Raw genomic sequence first — 17,636 nt, 5'->3', positions numbered from 1 at the left:
TGATACCGATTCAACAAATTCAATTATGGAGAATCTGGAACCTTTAAGTATGGAAGACCGAATGAGAGCTAAACGCACTGGCCAAGGTCACGCAATTACTCATCCAGACATTAATGCGCCAGATTATGAAATCAAAGGACAAATTCTACACATGGTGACTAATCAATGCCAATTTAGTGGTGCGCCGAAGGAAGATCCAAATGAACATCTACGTACCTTTAATAGGATTTGCACACTATTTAAAATACGAGAAGTGGAGGATGAACAGATATATCTCATGTTATTTCCCTGGACTTTAAAGGGAGAAGCCAAAGATTGGTTGGAATCGTTACCTGAAGGGGCGATCGATACATGGGACGTTTTAGTTGACAAATTTCTTAAACAATTTTTTCCTGCATCTAAAGCCGTAAGACTTCAAGCAGAAATTGTTACGTTCACACAGAAGCCAAATGAAACTCTATATGAGGCGTGGACAAGATATGGAAAGTTATTAAGAGGATGTCCGCAACATGGTTTAGACACCTGTCAAATAGTACAAATATTCTACCGAGGATGCGACATCACTACAAGAAAAGACATAGATATAGCAGCTGGTGGTTCGATTATGAAGAAAACCGAAACTGATGCTTACAAAATTATTGATAACACTGCTTCCCACTCGCATGAGTGGCACCAAGAAAAAGATATCATTAGATCATCTAAAGCAGCTAGAGCCGATTCTAGCCATGACTTAGATTCCATTTCCGCAAAGATAGATGCTTTCGAGAGACGAATGGAAAAGATGACTAAAGATATTCATGCTATACGAATTAGTTGTGAGCAGTGTGGAGGACCACATTTGACAAAAGATTGTCTAAGTATTGAATTAACAATGGAACAAAGAGAGAATATTTCATACATAAACCAAAGGCCTGGAAATAATTATCAGAATAATTATCAACCACCAAGACCGATTTACAATCAAAACCAGAATTATAACCGAAATATTCCATACAACAACCAACAAGGTCCTAGCAATCAACAATTATCCAATAATACTTACAATCAGCAAAGACCTAATTCTCAAAAACAAACCAATGAACAAAATGCTCAAGCATTTAGAAATCAACAAGCTTCTATTCAAAATCTGGAACAAGAAGTGAGTAACCTAGCAAGGTTAATAGGTGAAAGAAAACCGGGAAGTTTACCTAGTGATACAAATGCTAACCCCCGGAATGAAACAGCTAAAGCTATTACCACAAGAAGTGGTACAACACTTAAACCACCTGAAATACCTGTAACTTCTGATGAAACTATTCCTACTCCACAAGAACCACAACCTGATCAGGATAAGGAAAAAGAACCGGTAGTTGAAAAGGTTAATGAAGATAACACAGTTAAGGATAAACCTTATGTTAAACCATACCAACCACCACTTCCTTACCCGAGTAAAATGAAAAAAGAAAAACTTGAAGCCGAGCAATCCAAATTCTTGGATATGTTTAAACAGATAAATGTAAATCTTCCTTTCATTGATGTGATTTCAGGAATGCCAAGATATGCTAAATTCTTGAAAGATCTGATCACAAATAGAAAGAAAATGGAAGAACTCTCGGCTGTTACTATGAATGCTAATTGTTCAGCAGTGCTGTTGAATAAGATACCAGAAAAACTATCTGATCCAGGAAGTTTCACAATTCCATGTTTTCTGGGTAGTCTTAGTTCAATAGAAGCATTGGCAGACTTAGGTGCTAGTATAAATCTAATGCCGTATTCACTATACGCTAAACTAGACCTTGGAGAATTGAAACCAACCAGAATAAGCATACAACTAGCCGATAGATCAATAAAATATCCTAGAGGGATAATGGAGAACATGCTAGTTAAAGTTGGTACTTTAGTATTTCCAGTAGATTTTGTTGTTTTGGACATGGAAGAAGATTCTCAAGTTCCTCTCATATTAGGAAGACCATTCTTAAACACGGCTAAAGCAATGATAGACGTGTTCGGTAAGAAATTGACCCTAAGTATAGAGGATGAGAGTGTTACCTTTTCAGTTGATAGAGCAATGCAACAACCACAATCTGCAGATGATACATGTTATTATATTCAAACTATAGATGCACATGCAGAATTATTAGAAGAATTTCCAGAATTACAAGGAACAGGAGAATGTTCTTTAGGAGAAGGTAATGAACCAATTGATGAAGCTGAAATGTTAGCTACACTTATAGCTAATGGATATGAACCAACAACAGAAGAAATACAAATGCTAAAAGAAGAAGACAGATATCGATACAAATCATCGATAGAAGAACCTCCGAAATTAGAATTAAAGCCACTTCCAAACCATTTGGAATACGCTTATTTACATGGTGAATCTGAATTACCTGTAATAATATCGTCTTCTCTTACTGAAAATGAGAAATCACAACTCATTTCTGTGTTGAAAGCTCATAAACCAGCCATTGCATGGAAGATTCATGATATTAAAGGAATAAGTCCTTCGTATTGCACACATAAAATCCTTATGGAAGAAGGTCATAAAACGTATGTGCAACGCCAACGAAGACTAAATCCTAATATGCAAGATGTAGTTAAGAAAGAGATTATTAAACTGCTAGATGCAGGTTTGATATATCCAATTTCTGATAGTCCATGGGTAAGCCCAGTTCAATGCGTACCTAAGAAGGGTGGCATGACTGTCATTACAAATGAGAAAAATGAGCTTATTCCTACTAGGACTGTAACAGGATGGCGTGTATGTATTGATTATAGAAAATTAAATGACGCCACCAGAAAAGATCACTTTCCCTTACCTTTCATAGATCAAATGTTGGAAAGATTAGCCGGAAATAGTTACTATTGTTTTCTAGATGGATTTTCCGGATATTTTCAAATTCCAATAGCACCCGAGGATCAAGAGAAAACCACATTCACGTGCCCATATGGTACTTTTGCTTACAAACGCATGCCATTTGGACTTTGCAACGCCCCTGCAACCTTTCAAAGGTGTATGATGGCAATTTTTCACGACATGATAGAAGAATGCATGGAAGTATTCATGGATGACTTTTCAGTCTTCGGTGATACATTTAAATCATGTCTAGTTAATCTGGAACGAATGCTAATTAGATGCGAAAAATCAAATCTAGTACTTAATTGGGAGAAATGTCATTTCATGGTTAAAGAAGGCATCGTTCTTGGACATAAAATTTCAAAAGAAGGAATTGAAGTGGATAGAGCTAAAGTAGATGTAATTGCTAAACTTCCACATCCCACCAATGTTAGAGGAGTTAGGAGTTTTCTAGGGCATGCCGGTTTTTACCGACGTTTTATAAAATATTTTTCTAAAATTGCCACTCCTATGAATAAACTCCTAGAAAAGGATGCGCCATTCATCTTTTCAGATGAATGTATCAAATCTTTTAATATTCTTAAAGAGAAACTAACTAATGCACCGATCATGATAACACCAAATTGGAATCTACCATTTGAACTAATGTGCGATGCAAGTGATTTTGCAATGGGAGCCGTTTTAGGACAAAGGATTGAAAAACGATTTCAACCTATATATTATGCTAGTAAGACATTACAAGGAGCACAAACGAACTATACAACTACTGAAAAAGAACTCCTTGCTATTGTCTTTGCTTTTGACAAATTTCGATCATATCTCGTTCTAGCAAAAACGGTGGTCTATACAGACCATTCTGCTCTTAGATACCTATTTTCAAAACAAGATGCTAAACCAAGATTAATCCGTTGGATCTTACTCTTACAAGAGTTTGATATTGAAATCCGAGATAAAAGAGGAGCAGAAAATCTCGCCGCTGATCATCTTTCTCGTCTTGAAAATCCCGAATTAGAAGTTCTGAATGAATCAGCCATACAAGACAACTTTCCTGATGAATATCTATTGAAGATAGATTATAAAGAAATCCCATGGTTTGCAGACTATGCAAACTACTTAGTTTGTGGATTCCTTGAAAAAGGATTATCGTACCAAAGATGAAAGAAATTCTTCAGTGATATAAAACACTATTTCTGGGAAGATCCACATCTGTTTAAAAGTTGTCCCGATGGAATAATACGCCGATGTGTATTTGGAGATGAAGCTAGTAAAATTTTAAACCATTGTCACACAGGACCAACAGGAGGGCATTATGGGCCTCAACTAACAGCAAGAAAAGTTTATGAAGCTGGATTCTATTGGCCTACAATTTACAAAGACGCACACCTTCTTTGCAAATCCTGTGATGCATATCAAAGGGCCGGAAAAATAAGTCAACGTGATGAAATGCCACAAAATGTCATCCAAGTATGTGAAGTATTTGACATTTGGGGTATTGACTTTATGGGTCCATTTCCAAAATCTCATAATAATCTATATATACTCGTAGCCATTGATTATGTATCTAAATGGGCAGAAGCACAAGCTCTCCCAACTAACGATGCACGAGTTGTAGTCAACTTTTTAAAACGTCTTTTTGCAAGGTTTGGAACACCGAAAGCTTTAATAAGTGATCGGGGAACTCATTTTTGTAATAATCAACTTGAGAAAGTTCTTAAAAGATATGGAGTAACTCATAAAATCTCCACCGCATATCATCCACAAACAAGTGGACAAGTTGAAAATACCAACCGAGCTTTAAAACGTATTCTAGAGAAAACCGTAGGATCAAATCCGAAGGAATGGTCCATTAAATTGGAGGATGCACTCTGGGCTTTTAGAACAGCCTACAAAACTCCAATTGGAACCACACCTTTTAGACTTGTTTATGGAAAAGCATGTCATCTTCCAGTAGAAATTGAACACAAAGCATTTTGGGCTTTGAAGACATGTAATCTTGATTTACATGAAGCTGGACGTCTACGATTAAGTCAACTAAACGAATTAGAAGAATTAAGACATGAAGCATACGAAAATTCGTTAATCTATAAAGAAAGAACGAAGAAATGGCATGATAAAAGAATCAGAAGTTCAAAAGAATTCAAAGAAGGAGACAGAGTTCTTCTTTTCAATTCACGATTCAAGCTATTTCCTGGAAAATTGAAATCAAGATGGTCTGGACCATTCATAGTCAAAAGAGTTTTCCCATACGGAACGATAGAATTGATAAATTCAAATGGGATTGAATTTAAAGTTAATGGTCACAGAGTTAAACATTACATACATGGTCCGATGGAAGTCGACAACGAAGTTAATCACAATTTCGATACCACAGCTAACTAAGTGTGGGGAGAATCAAGTCTTTAAAGGATAATATGTATTTCTGTTAGAGTTAGATTGTCTGTTTTCGTGTAGTTCTCGAAAATGGAACACGTATGGTCTTTCCCTAGCAGCCCTAAAGAACTAGTCTTCTCCCCCCATTCTGAATTTTTATTTTTTTTAGGTTTTTACAAAATGAAGACTGCCTGTGAATTAAACCATGGTCTAATGCTACACGCTTTGATCACTAAAAGAAATAATGATATACTACCGAGCGAATTAGTATCAGTAATCAGAGAAAGAATGGACGGAGTTAGAAAAGGATCCAGATGCGAAGATAATAAGTTACAATTTGGTAAAGGAAAATCAAAATCCGCAGCGAAAAGAAGAGCACGACACCTAGAAAGATGTCACAAATGCGGAAAATGGTCACATGGAGGTAAATGTTCAAATAATCAAACCTATTCAAATACCGAATTTGTTACTTTATGCAGAGACGGACCGTTCATATGTTTAGAAGAAAAGACAATGAATGCTCGAGGTTACGCCTATGCAGCCATGGAAAACCAATTAAACCGACTATCTTATGAATATAATAGATCATATAACTAAGAAATCTATTTCACAGGTATGTCTGTACAGTTTTTATTTTTATTTTTAACCTTTTGATAATAAACGATAATTTGTTCGCTAAAAAGTATGAAATTGGTATTAAATAAAATTAGGTTTGGCGACCGAAATTATTGATATCGTTCAAAAATTTATTACATCACTGCGAAATTTAACGTTTATTCTTAAGGTATAAATATCTTTAATCAATCAACCCAAAATATTTCAAAAATTCGTCATGAGTTAAATTAGGTCTTGGAACCGAAATTACTTTACCGAAAAGAGGGACGCATATTTTTGATAATATTTGATTGATTAAAGTGGGATAAAAAGACAAAAAGATTTTTAAATTTATTTTTACCATGTTTTTAAAATTAATATTTAAATCTTAAGTTAATATTGTAAACTTTATAAAAACAATATATTTAAAATTGTAAATATTTGAAAAATTAATATAAGTTTGATATGAATTTATGAATTTTTAAATTAAGTTTGGTGTGAATTTTTAATTTTATATTTAAGTTGTGTGAATTTAAAAACAAAAATTTAATTTATCTCATTAAGTTAAGAATATGATTTTTAAAATTCGTCGTAAGTTGAAGACTAGGTCTTTGAACCGAAATTGCTTTACCCGAGGGAGGGACGAGAACTTTTATTATCATTATTTTTAATCTTTTTGATTTAAAGTATGCCAAAAACATTAAAAAACCCAAAAATCTAAGCTTTTAAAACAATTGCTTGAAATTGACAAATTTTAAAATTTTGTCGAGGGACGGACTAGGGCATCGTCCCGAAACGACCTCGTCTTAAAAAGAAACAAAATTTTTAAAAATTTTATTAAATTTTATGTTTTAAAAGTATAAGGTTTTAAAAAAAAAAAAAAAAAAAATTAAAAATACCTGGAAAATACCCCCATGCGACTCGCATGGGGGAAAGGCTTATACCATGCGAGTCGCATGGGAGCCAAAAACTGGTCAGGTTCAAAATTCCAGCCGAGCTGCTCTTTTTCACAACACACATACACAAACACGAACTTACTCCAAAACCCTCTCAAAAATTCATCATTTTTCACCAAATTTCTTGCAAAACTTCACAACAATTATGCCTAGATTCAGTAGTCTCAACCCCTTCAGGAGAAAGGTAAAGATTTCACCCCTAATCTCTTTAAATTCGAATTTTTGTGTTCTTGAGCTAGAAAATTTATATTTTGATTTTGTTAAATTTAGGTGTAATTAGAGCTAAATTGTTGTTATATTATGCATGTATATCCTAGATAGAAGCTATTTAACATGAATTGAAGCTAAAAACTTCAAATTTTTAAGAATCTAGGGTTTGTGTTCTTGAGCAATTTGGGGCTTTTTGATATAAACAGGTTATGGCCGATTTTTGTCATGAATTGTTGCTAAATTAAGTAGTGTAACATGTTTAGGTAGTTAATTGATCCAAACTTTGAGCCTAAACATGTTTTTGAGAATTAAAGTGGGCTTTTTAAGTCTAAAAATTCATGAACTTGGATAATTTGATATAAAGGCCATTTGAAACTTGTTTCATTGCTAGTAGTGATCATTTTGGCATGTTATTTAAGATAAATTCTTATGAACTTGATGTACATTTTTCGTATATGCTTATTTGACAAAGTGTAGACTTGACAAAAATATGAAAATGAGCACTAGTTTGATTTGAATGCAATGTAACAAGTGTTTAATTGTTATAATAATTATTGTTGACATGTTTAAGAGTTTAAATGTGATAAAACATTGTACACATTTTCGTATGTAAAAATGTAGAATTGTTATTGTTAAGAAAATGTGTATAAAATGTGTTATGAATTGAACATGTCATCATAATTGTTTCAAGTTATTATTTTGCTAACACTAATGCATATTTGGATGCACAATTTTTGTGTTTAATGTGTTTTACAGAGAGCCGATACTGGAGGTTCAGGTGCATCATCGTCCAGGCAACCAGAGCCCGAACCGGAAATGTTTCATGAACAAGAACAACATATGCAACAAGAAGAAGAAGAACAGGAGGAGCAACATATTCCATATCACGATCAAGATCAATTATTCATGAATCAGTTTCGTCAATTCGCTCCACATCAAAGGATTCTGAGCTTAGACATTAATGAAGATCAGTTACACCCAAATCTAAGATTTGATCGATGTTGGATAGAGTATCCAGATTATCAAAAGAACATGCACATTCTCTACTTTAAGGTTGTTGAAATGCCAAGGGCAATTGACTGGGTACCTTTGGAAACAGTTAACCTTGCCGAACCGATTCGGGAATTATTGGTGCAAAGGTATGGTAATTCTCAGTTTAACGATTGGATGCGCCTATTTTCCATTCGTAGAACCATATATAGGGAATGGTGTATAGAATTACTTAGTACTATTAAGTTAAACAGTGATGTTAGGAGGATAGATGATAGAAGCTTTATTAGATTTCTGTTAGGTGGACGCATGTACAGAATGTCCATGATAGATTTAGCCAGGGCCTTACAGATTTACACCCCTGCTGAACTTTTGAGCCCCGACTGTAATAGCCTGATTGCCCAAGGAGAAAGGGTAGATAGGGAATTTGATATTAACGCCATCTGGAGGCGTATGTCCCACTTTAATGAATTTCACGCCAGTGGAAATCATACATACTTAGATATAGACAGAGCTGAACTCCGGGTGATTCATAGATTCTTAGCAAACACAATTACACAAAGGGGTAGGAATAAGGAGAAATTGACCGTAAACGATTTGTTCTACCTCAAGTGTATTAGAGACCCGAGGAGTTTCGTTAACATTCCCTATTGTGTTGGTTATTATCTCGCTAATGTAGTTTCGGGGATGAAATCGGGGAGTATTATAGGTGGTGGTATTTTCATTACTCTCATTGGAGAGTATTTAGGTGTAGATAAGCACCAAGGGGGTCCAATGAACGAAATAGAGGACGGAGGTGAAACTATAAGTTCAAACCTTTATCACGTTGCAAGGGTATTATTGATGAGACGTGGTCGGGTATATCGATACGAGGGACCTCAGCGACAGGTAGAAAGAGGTTCGGATGATGAAATGGAAGAGGCGAACAACATTATAGGAGTTGTTCGGGAGACTGCTCTTGATTTAGGCGTTCGTATGGAGGATGAATACATGACGAACTATGATAGGCATATGCAGTACGAGGCATGGCAACGTCGGAATGACTACGAGCATTCCCGGCAACGAGAGCATGGCCGATGGGATTATCATCAGCGCCAAATTATAAGCCAGTTGCAGCCTGGCGAGATGTATTATCCGACCCGACCCGCATACTATCCCGCACATCAGCCAGAAATGAGACCACCCTATGATTCATATGATTATGACGCAGCATACCAGTTCACCTATAATCAGCCATGGAACCCGGACGCGAACATGAATTGGGATCCCTATCCTAATTATCCTCCTAACCCACCTCCTGATCAGTAGAGATAAGTTGGTAATTTATATTTTTATTATTTTAAACACTTAACATTTTAATTACATTTATGTAATGTTTGATATTTCTATTATTATTGTGTACTAATATTTTTCTTATAGTTTGAAAGTGGGATGCCAAAGTTCCATTTCAAATTACATGTATGATTATATTTGTATTGTATGTATTCAATTTTATGCACAAAACAGGGAAAAACAAAGCGTTTTCAAAGACTGGCATTAAGTTCAGCAAAAGCAAGTAATTTTGACGACAATGATGCAAAATGTATGTGAAATAACAACAAGACGGAATGAACAAATGACGTGCACCATTTATCATTCAGCAAACAAACGCCAATATATTTGGAAACTTTGGTAAAAATTTAATCATTTTCACACAAATCACCCTCAATAATTTAAATTGTTACTGATTTCTTGCAAATGAGGGCATTGCAAGATCTTAAGTGTGGGAAGGGGTTAAATTCTTTCGGATTTTAAAATTTTTATATTAAACACTTGGTTACCATTAAAAATACTAGTAAAGCAGTAGTTGTATTAGAATCTAGTGCTCTCTGATAAAAAAGAACAGCCCTAGTCTTATATACTGACTACCCAATTCTAGTAAAATTTTTCAAAATTTTCAATTAAATGAATTCAAAATCATGTTTATACATATTTATGAACGATAAAACTAGGTTTTAACACCGAAATTATTGTTACCTCGGAAAGGACATAAATTGAGAAACAAACTAAAATGTCAAAATTCATTTAAAATGGAATAGAGGACGATAAAAAGGCAAAGAAATAAACTAAGTGTGGGGAGAATGTACCAAGTTATTCAATTAAAAATTATCTATCACATGTTTCTGTAAAGTTATTGCAGGTGCTTTTGTTTTGAACTAAATTAATAGTTTTACCCGGTTTATTGTGATACTTTTGAAAGAAAGATGGATCTACACGATGAATCAATTCCATCATTAGAAGGAAGTAAAGTCTTCCGAAAAAGACACGCGCTTCTTGATTTAGGTCATGAAGTTGTCGTCCAGACCAGCTGTAGGTTGACGAAAAATCTAGAAAAGTCATCACTAAAATCGGCTGGAAATCCACGGACCTCAGCATCAAACAGGGTCGCCAAGTGGTCAGATTTATCCTAACCATGAGAAGGATTTATCTCGTACAATGGGGGGGCACCGTGCAAATTAGCTTGATAAGACTAATGAATCAGATCCCCAGAAAGGATAATCTCCTTAAAGATTAAAAATCAGCTTTTAAGCCTGATATTACTCAATCCTTGAGATTGACCTTAAAGATTGAGAATTACAAACTCATGGAATTCAATGATATCTAAACTCGAGCTTGAACGAGAAAATATTTTGATCAAAAATACAAACCGATTTGTTTTCTGAAAACCCATTTTCAATGCGTTCATTACCATTGAACGTAAAATCCTAGGAATTCACCTGGAATTCATTAGGTCACCTGAACCAAATCGGGTGTCAACCGTAAGAACGGTGGTTGCATAGCATGGTCGAAGACAGGACCTTGTGCCAGACCGAAAAATCAAAGGATGATCTTTACTATTGCTCCTACCAAGGATAGTTCTAGCATCCGACACGTTAATTAGATCATAATCAAAAGCATGTCACGGGACATTGCCTTAACAGTTGCTTGTTCAACGCTTTCCTTTACAACCGGACGGTAGTTTGCCGAAAGGTAATATACGGAACAAGTAAACTGGACGTGTTGCTTTCCAAATACAAGGTTAGCAAGTGGGTGACACAAAACCGCAAGTTTTGAGCTAAAATTTTCAAATCTGAAACCCACCAAACCCACAAAAATATTTTGCAAACACCGGTAAAGGGTTATTCCGGAAAACTTATCTAGGGTAAAAACTAGATTTAATTTTCAAAAGATCAAATGTTTTCATAAAGATCCAATTTCCTTAATGGATCTAAATTTTTATAGTCATGTGGGACTGTAAACCACATCGTTACTACCATTGTTCATACCGCCGTATTGAAATCACTGATGTACAAAGTGTGAAGAATAAAGAAGTGATTCTAGTATTTCAAGACAATATTGCTTGAGGACAAGCAACGCTCAAGTGTGGGAATATTTGATAATGCTAAAAACGAACATATATTTCATAGCATTATTCCTCAAGAAAGACAAGCTTTTAGTTGCAATTGTTCTATTTACAAGAGATATTCGTTTAAATAATAAAAGGTGAAGACAAAAGACAGATTCGACGAATTGAAGACGCAAACGACCAAAAAGCTCAAAAGTACAAAAGACAATCAAAAAGGTTCCAATTATTGATAAGAAACGTCTCGAAATCACAAGAGTACAAGATTCAAAACGCAAAATACAAAATATAAAATTGTACGCAAGGACGTCCGAAAATCCGGAACCGGGACCTGAGCCAAGAAGAAACGCCCGACGCAACGGACCAAAAATATCTAGTCTACTATGCACAAGAATATAATATAATATATATATAATTATATATAATTATATATTATATATATTATTATTATTATATTACGTCGGCAAGAAGAAAACAAAGCAATTTGGCTGGATCCAGGGTGGCCATGCGACTCGCATGGCCAGAAGCACAAATCCATGCGAGTCGCATGGAGTGAGATTACTGGTCAGGTCCTATATAAAGCCAGTTTTCTGCCGAGTTTTAATCATCTTTTTTTTTTTTCGATTTTAAAAGCTTTTTTTTTTTTTTTTTATATATTTTTTAATTTTTAAACAAAAATATAAATTTTACAAAAACTAATTATAACTTAAAAATTAAAAATATGGCGTTTCGCTTCGGCGAAAAGTCCCCGGCAGCGGCGCCAAAAATACTTGATGTCGAACGAGGTGTATATAAAATAGTTATTATTTTACTTGGAAAAACTATTAAATACGATACAATTTTACACAAGATATTTATTTATTTATAGAATGGATATACTTAAACCTTGCTACAACACTTATAGGCAGTGTACCTAATCGTACAGTAGTGTAGTTTTTAGTAAGTCCGGTTCGTTCCACAGGGAAATCTTTGAACAAAGCTCAACGCTATATTAGTTTACTTTTATAAAAATACAAATATATATATAAGTAATATTATTGTTATAAAGGGGGGTTTTTACCGTTTAATGACCGGTTTGTCGATTTTAAAACTTTAGTCGCAGTTAAAACCTAATGTAAAATATAAATACAAGACTAAAATTAAAGCGTAAAGTAAATAACGATAATGAAATTGCGAATAATAAAAATGCGATAAAATAAAATTGCGATAATTAAAAAGTACGATAATTAAAAGTGCGATAAAATAAAATAAAGGAAATTAAATATGAAATAAAAGAATTATGCTTATTTAAACTTCCGTAATCATGATGTTTGACGTGTTGATTTTAGTTTTATGCCCATGGGTTAATTGTCCTTTGTCCTGGATTATTCAATATGTCCGTCTGGTTTTTGTCCATAACAGTCCATCAGTCATAAATATAAATTGCAAGTGTCCTTGTCAAATTATTATTATACCCGAAGTTAAATATTCCAACTAATTGGGGATTCGAATTGTAACAAGGTTTTAATACTTTGTTTAATGAATACACCAGGTTATCGACTGCGTGTAAACCAAGGTTTTACTACTTTGTTAACAATTACACCAATTACCCTTGAATGTAATTTCACCCCTGTTTTAATTATTCTAGTGGCTATTAATCCATTCCCGTGTCCGGTTAAATGAACGATTATTCGTACATATAAATACCCCGCCCATCGTGTCCGATCGAGTGTATATGGTAATTTATAGGGACGCCCAATTGTAAATCTTTATATTAACATTAACAAATTTTCATTTAGTTAAACAAATATAAAGCCCATTAATAGCCCATAGTCTAATTTCCACAAGTGTCGTTCTTTTGTCCAAACCCCAATTATGGTACAAAGCCCAATTACCCAATTTTAGTAATTAGCCCAATATCATGATTACTTCGTTTTAAATAAGCATAATAATAACTTAGCTACGAGACATTAATGTAAAAAGGTTGAACATAACTTACAATGATTAAAAATAGCGTAGCGTTACACGGACAGAATTTCGACTTACACCCTTACAACATTCGCTAACATACCCTTATTATTAGAATTATAATTAAAATTAAAATATAAATTATAAATATAAATATATTTACGTATGAAGAGGAAGAAAAAAAAAAGATGATTAAAACTCGGCAGAAAACTGGCTTTATATAGGACCTGACCAGCAATCTCACTCCATGCGACTCGCATGGATTTGTGCTTCTGGCCATGCGAGTCGCATGGCCACCCTGGATCCAGCCAAATTGCTTTGTTTTCTTCTTGCCGACGTAATATAATAATAATAATATATATAATATATAATTATATATAATTATATATATATTATATTATATTCTTGTGCATAGTAGACTAGATATTTTTGGTCCGTTGCGTCGGGCGTTTCTTCTTGGCTCAGGTCCCGGTTCCGGATTTTCGGACGTCCTTGCGTACAATTTTATATTTTGTATTTTGCGTTTTGAATCTTGTACTCTTGTGATTTCGAGACGTTTCTTATCAATAATTGGAACCTTTTTGATTGTCTTTTGTACTTTTGAGCTTTTTGGTCGTTTGCGTCTTCAATTCGTCGAATCTGTCTTTTGTCTTCACCTTTTATTATTTAAACGAATATCTCTTGTAAATAGAACAATTGCAACTAAAAGCTTGTCTTTCTTGAGGAATAATGCTATGAAATATATGTTCGTTTTTAGCATTATCAAATATTCCCACACTTGAGCGTTGCTTGTCCTCAAGCAATATTGTCTTGAAATACTAGAATCACTTCTTTATTCTTCACACTTTGTACATCAGTGATTTCAATACGGCGGTATGAACAATGGTAGTAACGATGTGGTTTACAGTCCCACATGACTATAAAAATTTAGATCCATTAAGGAAATTGGATCTTTATGAAAACATTTGATCTTTTGAAAATTAAATCTAGTTTTTACCCTAGATAAGTTTTCCGGAATAACCCTTTACCGGTGTTTGCAAAATATTTTTGTGGGTTTGGTGGGTTTCAGATTTGAAAATTTTAGCTCAAAACTTGCGGTTTTGTGTCACCCACTTGCTAACCTTGTATTTGGAAAGCAACACGTCCAGTTTACTTGTTCCGTATATTACCTTTCGGCAAACTACCGTCCGGTTGTAAAGGAAAGCGTTGAACAAGCAACTGTTAAGGCAATGTCCCGTGACATGCTTTTGATTATGATCTAATTAACGTGTCGGATGCTAGAACTATCCTTGGTAGGAGCAATAGTAAAGATCATCCTTTGATTTTTCGGTCTGGCACAAGGTCCTGTCTTCGACCATGCTATGCAACCACCGTTCTTACGGTTGACACCCGATTTGGTTCAGGTGACCTAATGAATTCCAGGTGAATTCCTAGGATTTTACGTTCAATGGTAATGAACGCATTGAAAATGGGTTTTCAGAAAACAAATCGGTTTGTATTTTTGATCAAAATATTTTCTCGTTCAAGCTCGAGTTTAGATATCATTGAATTCCATGAGTTTGTAATTCTCAATCTTTAAGGTCAATCTCAAGGATTGAGTAATATCAGGCTTAAAAGCTGATTTTTAATCTTTAAGGAGATTATCCTTTCTGGGGATCTGATTCATTAGTCTTATCAAGCTAATTTGCACGGTGCCCCCCCATTGTACGAGATAAATCCTTCTCATGGTTAGGATAAATCTGACCACTTGGCGACCCTGTTTGATGCTGAGGTCCGTGGATTTCCAGCCGATTTTAGTGATGACTTTTCTAGATTTTTCGTCAACCTACAGCTGGTCTGGACGACAACTTCATGACCTAAATCAAGAAGCGCGTGTCTTTTTCGGAAGACTTTACTTCCTTCTAATGATGGAATTGATTCATCGTGTAGATCCATCTTTCTTTCAAAAGTATCACAATAAACCGGGTAAAACTATTAATTTAGTTCAAAACAAAAGCACCTGCAATAACTTTACAGAAACATGTGATAGATAATTTTTAATTGAATAACTTGGTACATTCTCCCCACACTTAGTTTATTTCTTTGCCTTTTTATCGTCCTCTATTCCATTTTAAATGAATTTTGACATTTTAGTTTGTTTCTCAATTTATGTCCTTTCCGAGGTAACAATAATTTCGGTGTTAAAACCTAGTTTTATCGTTCATAAATATGTATAAACATGATTTTGAATTCATTTAATTGAAAATTTTAAAAAATTTTACTAGAATTGGGTAGTCAGTATATAAGACTAGGGCTGTTCTTTTTTATCAGAGAGCACTAGATTCTAATACAACTACTGCTTTACTAGTATTTTTAATGGTAACCAAGTGTTTAATATAAAAATTTTAAAATCCGAAAGAATTTAACCCCTTCCCACACTTAAGATCTTGCAATGCCCTCATTTGCAAGAAATCAGTAACAATTTAAATTATTGAGGGTGATTTGTGTGAAAATGATTAAATTTTTACCAAAGTTTCCAAATATATTGGCGTTTGTTTGCTGAATGATAAATGGTGCACGTCATTTGTTCATTCCGTCTTGTTGTTATTTCACATACATTTTGCATCATTGTCGTCAAAATTACTTGCTTTTGCTGAACTTAATGCCAGTCTTTGAAAACGCTTTGTTTTTCCCTGTTTTGTGCATAAAATTGAATACATACAATACAAATATAATCATACATGTAATTTGAAATGGAACTTTGGCATCCCACTTTCAAACTATAAGAAAAATATTAGTATACAATAATAATAGAAATATCAAACATTACATAAATGTAATTAAAATGTTAAGTGTTTAAAATAATAAAAATATAAATTACCAACTTATCTCTACTGATCAGGAGGTGGGTTAGGAGGATAATTAGGATAGGGATCCCAATTCATGTTCGCGTCCGGGTTCCATGGCTGATTATAGGTGAACTGGTATGCTGCGTCATAATCATATGAATCATAGGGTGGTCTCATTTCTGGCTGATGTGCGGGATAGTATGCGGGTCGGGTCGGATAATACATCTCGCCAGGCTGCAACTGGCTTATAATTTGGCGCTGATGATAATCCCATCGGCCATGCTCTCGTTGCCGGGAATGCTCGTAGTCATTCCGACGTTGCCATGCCTCGTACTGCATATACCTATCATAGTTCGTCATGTATTCATCCTCCATACGAACGCCTAAATCAAGAGCAGTCTCCCGAACAACTCCTATAATGTTGTTCGCCTCTTCCATTTCATCATCCGAACCTCTTTCTACCTGTCGCTGAGGTCCCTCGTATCGATATACCCGACCACGTCTCATCAATAATACCCTTGCAACGTGATAAAGGTTTGAACTTATAGTTTCACCTCCGTCCTCTATTTCGTTCATTGGACCCCGTTGGTGCTTATCTACACCTAAATACTCTCCAATGAGAGTAATGAAAATACCACCACCTATAATACTCCCCGATTTCATCCCCGAAACTACATTAGCGAGATAATAACCAACACAATAGGGAATGTTAACGAAACTCCTCGGGTCTCTAATACACTTGAGGTAGAACAAATCGTTTACGGTCAATTTCTCCTTATTCCTACCCCTTTGTGTAATTGTGTTTGCTAAGAATCTATGAATCACCCGGAGTTCAGCTCTGTCTATATCTAAGTATGTATGATTTCCACTGGCGTGAAATTCATTAAAGTGGGACATACGCCTCCAGATGGCGTTAATATCAAATTCCCTATCTACCCTTTCTCCTTGGGCAATCAGGCTATTACAGTCGGGGCTCAAAAGTTCAGCAGGGGTGTAAATCTGTAAGGCCCTGGCTAAATCTATCATGGACATTCTGTACATGCGTCCACCTAACAGAAATCTAATAAAGCTTCTATCATCTATCCTCCTAACATCACTGTTTAACTTAATAGTACTAAGTAATTCTATACACCATTCCCTATATATGGTTCTACGAATGGAAAATAGGCGCATCCAATCGTTAAACTGAGAATTACCATACCTTTGCACCAATAATTCCCGAATCGGTTCGGCAAGGTTAACTGTTTCCAAAGGTACCCAGTCAATTGCCCTTGGCATTTCAACAACCTTAAAGTAGAGAATGTGCATGTTCTTTTGATAATCTGGATACTCTATCCAACATCGATCAATTCTTAGATTTGGGTGTAACTGATCTTCATTAATGTCTAAGCTCAGAATCCTTTGATGTGGAGCGAATTGACGAAACTGATTCATGAATAATTGATCTTGATCGTGATATGGAATATGTTGCTCCTCCTGTTCTTCTTCTTCTTGTTGCATATGTTGTTCTTGTTCATGAAACA

This window comes from Rutidosis leptorrhynchoides, chromosome 1 (assembly GCF_046630445.1).
Source record: "Rutidosis leptorrhynchoides isolate AG116_Rl617_1_P2 chromosome 1, CSIRO_AGI_Rlap_v1, whole genome shotgun sequence".
NCBI classification, from domain to species: Eukaryota; Viridiplantae; Streptophyta; class Magnoliopsida; order Asterales; family Asteraceae; genus Rutidosis; species Rutidosis leptorrhynchoides.
The sequence above is the reverse complement of the archived record's forward strand: the minus strand, read 5'-3'. Positions refer to the sequence as shown.